Consider the following 9,262-nt stretch of genomic DNA (forward strand, 5'->3'; position numbering starts at 1 on the left):
TGCTTTTTTGAAAAATTGAATTATGTAGACATTTAAAAAAGTCAATCAGTGAATGGTTGCTGATGGGATTCATTCATATTCATAATGCAATCATCTTGAATTTTTAAATGATAAACTATTTTAAAAGGTTATGAAGTTTAATCTCAGGCTTTGTGATTCCTTGTAATTCACATGAATAGTATTAATCCCCTTGTAGTATCTTAATGAATTATTGACTAAACTGGAAATTAGTGTTTCGGAAAATGGAAATTTAGTGGTGAATTTCTGAAGACCTCAAAGGAGGGTTTAGAATTTAAAAAAAAAATTAAAATAATGTGAAAATGAGATGATGAAAGCCTAACACATGTATATTACTGTTGTTGAGAATGGTGTTCATGATTTCAAAAGGTATTTCTTTACCAGTGTTCTCAGGTGAAATTCTAATCTAATCTTAAAAGTAAGAGCAATTGATTCATGTTTATTTCATGGATATTATTAACTGTGTAATTGACATTGAAAAATTATTTGTAGATCATGTTTCCTAGTTATATAGGTATTATCCTATGCATTTTAAAACTTATTTTGACTTGTTGTTTTTTCACAACCTTGGTTTTCTAAATTTTATTTTCACTTTTATTTTATGATATATTATAATCTGTTATCTTTTATATATTCCAATATGTCTCTTGAAATCCTTCTGGGGAGAAGGAAGGTAAAAATGATTAAGTAGCTTTTTAAGTTTTAAAGATAAAATTTTTCCTCCTTAAATTTTTTTTTGTACAAGGAAATGTTTCAAAGGATTATTGTGATAATTGACATCTGTGACAGTTCTGAATTTTTTTCTCAATAAAAACATTCTGTATATTTTGGGAGGATTACTAGTATTTTTCCCTTTAATTACCTTGAGAGTGTTTTTTCTAACTTACTATAATTTAATAAAGCATCTCCAAATAAAGCATAGCAGAGAACATATTTGTATAGCAACTAGTGAACAAGAAAGCAAATATTAAATAGTGAAGAAGTAATCATTGACATGTTGATAGCTCAACATGCTTAGAAAGATAAAAATAAGTCCAAAGTGTACACACATGTCATTATTAGGTTGAAACATTAAAATAGCCAACTATAATTTAGTCATGTCCAGGTAATTTGGAGTAAAAAAAAAAGTAGAAATTTGGATAATTTTATTTACCTGTACCTTTGTTAACTATTACTAATAGCACATTTTTAATGAGACTTTTGTTATTATGTAAGTTGTATGTGTGCACTATAGATAGTGGGAAAACACAAACAATCAGAACTGTATCTTATTTAAATGGCATGCCACCACATTCTCTCTACTTAGAACATCATTACCCCTAACCCTTATTGAATATCTTCATTCCCTCCGGACATTATGCAATTATATACATACACACAATGACACACATGCCCATATATTTCTTTTTAAAGAGACTGGTTTACATGTGTTGCTTATAATAAACATTTTCCCTTTAACTATTTCTGCCTTTTCCTAGCAATAATCTTATTTAATAACTGATCCATATTTAAACTTCCCAAAGTTACTTAAAATGCACTAATACAGTTGGTGTGTCCAAACCAGGGTCTGCATTTCCTCTGGTGGTTACACCTCTTAAGTTTCTACCTTGCCTCAAAAGCCCCATGTTTCTCATGCTGTTAGACTTGGAACACCTTCTCCCATTCCCAGTTCTTACCACTAACATTCTTCCTATCCCCAATAAAATATCACTTCCTCAGGGATCCCTCCCTGACTTCCACCACACTAGGTTAGCTATTGTCACATCTCTAAAATCCAAGGGCTCTCCTTTTATTGTCCTCATTGCACTTAATTTACAAGTGTGGTGTCTTGTTTTGTATCTCAATTTACTATGAAGATTATAAACTCTAAAAAGGTAACGCATTTGCTACTGGCACAGTGGCTGATGCGCAGTAGGCCCTCAGTACATATTTTTTAAACAATTAATGGCAGTAATACGCTGGCCAGGAAAAGCAATAAATCCATTGCATGTGATTTATTTGCTCATTACATTATTCATTCTCTTATTTATATGCATACATTTGGGAAAATTTATTGAAAGTCCATCTCTGTGTTTTCAAGCAGCCTAAGGTATAGGGGGGACAGAGACATTAAAAAACGTTTAGAGTACAGTGAAATAATTGCTATAATGTACGTTTATAGAAAATGCCATAAAAAAAAAGCTATCTCTACATCTGCTGGTAGAGTCATGGAAAACTTCACAGAGGAGGAAATTTTTAGTGGAGTAAAGAATGGTGGTAGAAAACAAGTTAGGAGAATAAATTCTATGCCAAGAAAAAAAAAATCATGCACAGAGAAATAGAGAGGGCAACTAATGAGCTAAAAATTACAAGCAGCTCCATGTCCCCAGAGCATAACTGGGAGGAAAAAGGTTTTTATATTCACAAATTACTTTAAAATGAAAACTATGAGAAGGCAGCATTTTTCTTCTTTCCAAGATAGGAAAATTGAGGTGAAGATGCTTGCTACAAGCCCTCAATGCCACCACTAAAAATACAACCCAAGTTCATACAGTGCCAGTTTCATTCTGCCAGGTAACCATCCTGGTTTCCCTCCTGCAGGCAGCCTCTGAGGCAGCACCTAAATAGCAAAGGCCTATCAAGACTGTTCGCCATCACTGAGATCACTCTGATTCCCAGACTAATCCTCTACCATATTATCTTCTTTACTCTTTAATCTTCTTTAAATTCAATTCTTTTGCCTTTTTGGTTTCGTTTCTTTATGTCAACATTCTTACACTGGAGAGAAGATTTCCTATCTCAATTTAAGGGGATGCACTGGCGATTAGAAAAAAATCATTCCTGGCACAGCCTCTGCAGCTTTTGAGCTCAGAAGTAACTGTTCTCAAGTGAAAAACATTGCCCCCTGGGTGTATAGTAATTAATTGGAATACAATATAATGGACAACTCAGTATGAAGTAAGCTGTTTCCACTCAAAATAAGCTGGCAATTTGTCATTTAAAAGTGTTATTAAAATAATCTTTTTTTCTGAAACATAAAAGGATAAGGAGGAAAACATACAAATAAAAAACACCAATTATCTCAGCACCCAGAGAATCTTTGGAGTTAGAAAAAAAAATTATATGCACACACTTTTCAAAAATGTACAGAATTGTAAACATTAAACAACATCTCTCTTACCCATGTCTACAGTCTTCCACCCCTATTCCTCTCCTGAGAGATGTGCCTATCTCATATTTCTTGTAGCCTTTCAAAGAAAATTATTGAAATATATATATAGATCCTTTGAAAATATATATACCACACTGTTACATTATGTTTTTCTTTAAAAATAAAATTAATGATTAAATATATTTATCGGCAGTTTTCTGTGTCACTTCATTCTTTTTGATAGCTGCACAGTTCATTGGTCATATGTACCCTTATTTTCTAACTTGTTCCCTTAACAATCTCCATTATTTCCATTTTTGCTATTTTAGACAACAATGGAATAATTGTCTCTTTTAAAAATATCTTTGCCTTCCTGTAGAATTGTAACTATTGAACTGTTTTCCAACCGTGTCTTAAAGTATAAATAATGAATCTGTGTAAGTACATGTTCACATTTTGATACTGTTAAAGAACAGAAAGAGTTCATCCACCCTGCACTAGCAGAGCCAAACAGTAGACACCAAGAATTACAGTGGAAAAGACTGGCTATTTTATTATGAATGGAGCCACCCAGGAGAACAGGAGGCTAATGTTCAAAAGCCCAAATTCCCCAATGGCATGAAGGTCACAGATTATATAGGGCAAAATCATAAGACACATTGAGTTAGCGTGTTCAGGGTCCTACTGAGAGCTGATTGGTCAGAGGTGAGATAAAGGTAATGAATCATTTCTTCAGATCTTGAGAATAGCTCTTAAGTATTTTCCATTCTCTCTCTGTCTGGTTTCATGGGAAAGTAGCCAGGGGTCTGTCCACCTTAGGACTCAGGAACTGAAACATAATCCTGATAGCATATGTTTGTCATATAGTCTTCCCTATAAACCAGTCTTCGGTCCCTGCTGGGATTTCTGATCTGGGCCTTAAGAACTTAAAGTGCTGAGTCACCTGTATGATTACTAGTTCTATGGGTGACACTGGCACTGAGAAATAACAGGGAGCCAATGCAGGTGACTGTGCTATCCACGAGGATTTTATTAATGCAGGTTCACTCAGCTTTTATTAATGCAAATTTAAACCAAATCTATACAAACCTAATAATAATAGTAATCACTCAGAAACAATTAGTAATAGCATTACAGAAGAGAATTGTGGGATAACCAACCACAGTCCCAGAGTCTCAGTCTACAAGTCCAGGAGAGAGCAGGGTGGGCAAGGGAGTTGCCAGCATCATGCAAGGGAGAATCCCTGGAGCTAGGTGTGCATCAGAGCGAACAAAGTCCTCAGGCAGCAGGGCAGAGCCTCTGGTGGCAGATGTCAAGGGAGATTAGCAAGGCATGGAACAGCACTCTGGTGTGTGGAGCTCAGCTGTCTCATCAGTGGTGTGGACCCTGCCTCAGTTATACCTTGAAAGTGGTGTACTCCACCCTTCTGGGTCTCTGATAAGTGTATTGGCACCCCTGACACCAAATGTAGGATTTCCCCAGGAGCCTATCTATGGGTAGTCCTGCTCTGCAAACATGGCTGTTTTGGTCACATGTGCAGATATCTTGGGTGTGTCTCCCTGACAGATGTGTCTGTTCTGACTTAGTTTCTCTACCAAAGTGTCATGGCTGCCATCTTGGTTGACATGAGTGACACCATTTTGTTTTATATACATTATCCTATCTTGACCAGACAAACACTCCCCACACATAATTTAGGTCAAGATGTTATCTCTAGTCTGCCAGAGGTCAGGACCCTGTGACCATTAGTCAGGTCTAGGAAGCTGTCTTCACCATCAACCGCTGCTGCCTTAGGGGTCACTGATTATCAAGGGTGAAAGGCTAGGTCTCTGAGGAATATATATATATATATACCAGGATTTACAACTAAATTTAATCAAAGTCATAAAATCATAAGGACCCTCAATTTTAATATATATAGCTACTGTGTTGGGCTCCAAAATATGTTGGAGTAATTTTACATTTCCACCAGAAGTTTATAAAAGTATTTGTTTCCCCACATCATTGTCAACACAAGAAATTAGCAATCTTTAATATTGTTACCATCTTATGGATAAAAATTGATATTATATTGGTGTATTGATTAGCATTTAATTAAATTGAGCATAGTTAATCAACTTTTCAAATAATTACTAATTGTTTAAATATTTACTTCTGCAGTTGAAATTTTTTTTTAATTTATTTTTATTTTCATGCTGTTGTGTATCTTCTATTTCAAAGCTTCTCCAAGTGTTTTATACTTACTGTCAATGGTATTTCAAATATTTTTGGTTGTACATTAAATATTTTTATTTAATAGACATCTTTTAATTTTTGTGTGGATTTAAAAAAGCACCAACCTTTCACTTTTGATTCATTTTAAAGCTTCCATTTTAAAAAACAAAACAAAACATTTAAGTCGGACGCTTAATTAATTTAAAAATATTTTAAATAAAAATAAGTAAAAAAATGCTTTTTCCAGTATATCAGAAATGAAAAAACCCATATTTGAGTGAATGGGCTTTGGTATCCAATGGATTGGTCAATGTAGTATTCTTTAAATAAAATATACTGTAGGACTTCCAGCCAAGATGGAGGTCTAGACAGACATGCTGCATCTCCCTCTACAACTAAGAAGAAATACAGCTACCTCAAAACTAGAGACAACCAGGAGTTCCAGAAAATCAAGCTGCATGGAAGTTCAATAAAGAAAGATATTAAGAAGAAATACTCATTGAGACAGGTAGGAGGGGTGGAGCCAGGACAGAGAAGATGCAGTGTGGCAGTGCAGTGGCAGGACAGCAGAAAGCACAGTCAGATGTTTTAAGAAGTAGGGATGGATACCTGGGGAGCACTCCCAGCCCCAGACCAGACCATGCATCTCATGGTTCCAGCCTCAGGGAAAATAAAACCTCGTTGTTTGTGACTGTGAAAACCATTGGGGGTTGGGGTGGTGGAAGAAACTGCCAGTCTCTTAGCAGAGTCTGCTTGTTTAAAACACCCCCATGCTCCTAGAATGTCTGCAGACCTCTCTGGGAACAATGGCCAGGGCGACAACTAGAGAGGCACCAGGCCCATACAGAAGTGGGAGAAGTGCCTGGAAAAGGGGCACGTGCTGAGCAAGCAGAAATGTTCCCTCTCAGGCCCCTCCCTCACATACAGCACCACAATGTGGCAAAGCTATCATTTAGAATGGAAGGGCAGATAAAGTCGTCGTCGTCGGCAGCCGTCCGTCTCGAGAGACGATGGTGTAGCTTCTTAAGAGTCTATCTGCACCGCCGAGAATGGTTGTGCAGTCCGACTTGGGAGTGACACGGTATCTGTCTCCTCCCGTGTTGAATCGACATCTTGCGATGACACTGGAGTGTCCTCTCCAGTGAAGCTGAAGCTACAGAGCCTGGGCAGGGTGATATGGAGGGTCTGTTGTTGCCCATGCAGCAGACCCCCCCTCTCTTCGCAGCTGAAGGGTCCAAGGGAAAGACGGAGTCAATACAGCTTGGCTTCAGGTGCGCTGCAGGAGTTGCCGGTGTTGACTACAACGTCAAACCGCCTTAGGGACTCCGGCTCCGGATTTTCTGTCGGGGTTTACTCCCTTAGCCTTTCCCCTGAAGAGGTATGCCGCAAGGCAGCGGAGGTTTTTTGGAGTCAGAGTTTTCCTTCTCTGATGTGCCCTGACTGGAAGATCGAACCAGCGACACTTAGCTCGCAGGCCGACGCTCAATCCACTAAGCCAAACCAGCCAGGGCTAAGGGCAGATAAAGTACTTCCCAGACAAGGTAAAGCTAAAGGAGTTCATCATCATCAAGCCCTTATTATATGAAATGTTGAAGGGACTTATTTAAGAAAAAGAATATCAAAACTATGAACATTAAAATGACAATAAACTCACAACTATCAACAACTGAATCTAAAAAATAAAAAACCCAACTAAGCAAACAAGAATAGGAACAGAACCATAGGTATGGGGATCATTTGGAGGGTTATCAGCTGGGAGGGGGAGGAGGAAGAAATGGGGAAATGGTGCAGGGATTAATAAGCATAATTAATTGGTACAAAAGAGACAGGGGGGAGTTAAAAAATAATATAGGAAAGGGTGAAGCCAAAGAACTTATATGCACGACCCATGGACATGAACTAAGGAGGGTGGGACTGCTGGAGGGAAGGGTGGTACTAGGTGGAGGAGAGCAAAGAAAAAAATTGGGACTACTGTTACAACATAAGCAATAAAATATACTTTAAAAATATAAAATATACTCTAAGCAAAATTTACAACAGTTTGTTAAATTTTATTTCTCATTAACAGCAAAGCCAGATATAGTAGTAGTAATAGTAGTAGTAGAAGAAGAAGAAGAAGAAGAAAGAAGAAGAAGAAGAAGAAGAAGAAGAAGAAGAAGAAGAAGAAGAACCATAAACTAGATTAGAGTTAGCAAGTAAAAAATAAAAATGGACTTATGCTCAAGTTCAACATATAGGCTTTCTTCAGAGTCCAAAAATAACAAAATGAGACTATTTATTTATTTATTTGACTACATAAAGCAGATCTCAGAAAATACATCATTTCACTCATAAATACTTCATTGTGTATGTCTAACAGATAAGATTTTAACATAAGTATTATCACAGTTAACATTAACAGTAAACAATTTCTTAATATAAATTTTTCCAGTCTCTATTTTGTTCCAATTATCTGAAAAATGTCCTTTTCAATTGAAAATCCAAAATTATCTACAGTTCCAGTTGATAAACTCTTGAATAAAATACTGTAAGTTTAATTTTTGTAATCTCTATTTGAATTAGGATATAGGAGACTTTTGAAAAATGTAAAGTAGTATAAGATTTCCTTAGCAAAACACTCAAGTGCTTCCACAAAAATGACAGGTTAAATGTTTGTTGAAAATACATAAGGGGATGGGAAGAAAAAAACTGAAATTGAAAAGGAAAGTGAAAGTTTAAAAGAAAGAAAAAAAGAAGATGCTTTTGTGGAATAGCTGTTGTACAGGTAAAGGGCAATGAAGCCAAGAAAATGAGGCTCTTTCATGGTCTTTCTGAATTTGTTGGAGGAAAGACTGAATATAGGTGAAAAACTGAGAAGGGTTGTTGAAATCATCAAACTTTTCTGTTATTTTCCAAATTAAGTTTTTGTGTGCAAATTGTAGCCCAAAGAATTGAGGGAAGGAGTTGAGAGTTGCTCTAGTTGCAAATCATAGTTTTCCTTTTACTAAATCAAAACAAGATTTACACAGACTGAAAGTAAAGGGATATAAAAAAATATTCCAAGCAAACGGACCGGAATAAAAAGCCGGGGTAGCAGTCCTCATATCAGACAAAATGGACGTCAAAGCAAGGGCAATAAAAAGAGACAAAGAAGGACATTTCATAATACTTAAAGGAACAACCCATCAACAAGATATGACTTTGATAAACATATATGCACCCAACATAGGAGCACCCAAATACATAAAGCAAATACTAGAAGACCACAAAAAGGATATCAACAACAACACACTCATAGTAGGGGACTTCAACACTCCATTATCAACAATAGACAGATCATCAAAGCAAAGAAACACCAAGAATATACAGGCATTGAACAACACACTAAACCACATGGATCTAACTGATATATATAGAACTTTTCACCCCAAAGAAGCAAAATATACATTCTTTTCAAGTGCACATGGGACATTTTCAAAGATAGACCACATGATAGGTCACAAAACAAGCCTCAACAAATTCAAGAAAATTGAAATCATATCAAGCATCTTTTCAGACCACAATGCCTTGAAACTAGAAATCAACCTCAGAGAAAAAAATCAAAGACACCCAAACTCATGGAGATTGAATAACATGCTATTAAATAATGAATGGGTTAACAATGACATCAAAGAAGAAATCAAAAAATTTCTAGAAACTAATGATAATGAGCACACAACAGCCCAAAACCTGTGGGACACGGCAAAAGCAGTCCTGAGAGGGAAGTTCATAGCAATACAGGCATATCTGAAAAGGATAGAAGAATCTCAAATAAAAAACCTAACCATAATGCTACAAGAACTAGAACAACAACAACAAACAAAGCCTAGGGCAAGAAAAAGGAACGAAATCATCAAGATCAGAGCAGAACTAAATGACATA

The sequence above is a fragment of the Furipterus horrens genome, unplaced genomic scaffold, assembly GCF_987537825.1.
Source record: "Furipterus horrens unplaced genomic scaffold, mFurHor1.1.pri manual_scaffold_1, whole genome shotgun sequence".
Lineage (NCBI taxonomy): Eukaryota > Metazoa > Chordata > Mammalia > Chiroptera > Furipteridae > Furipterus > Furipterus horrens.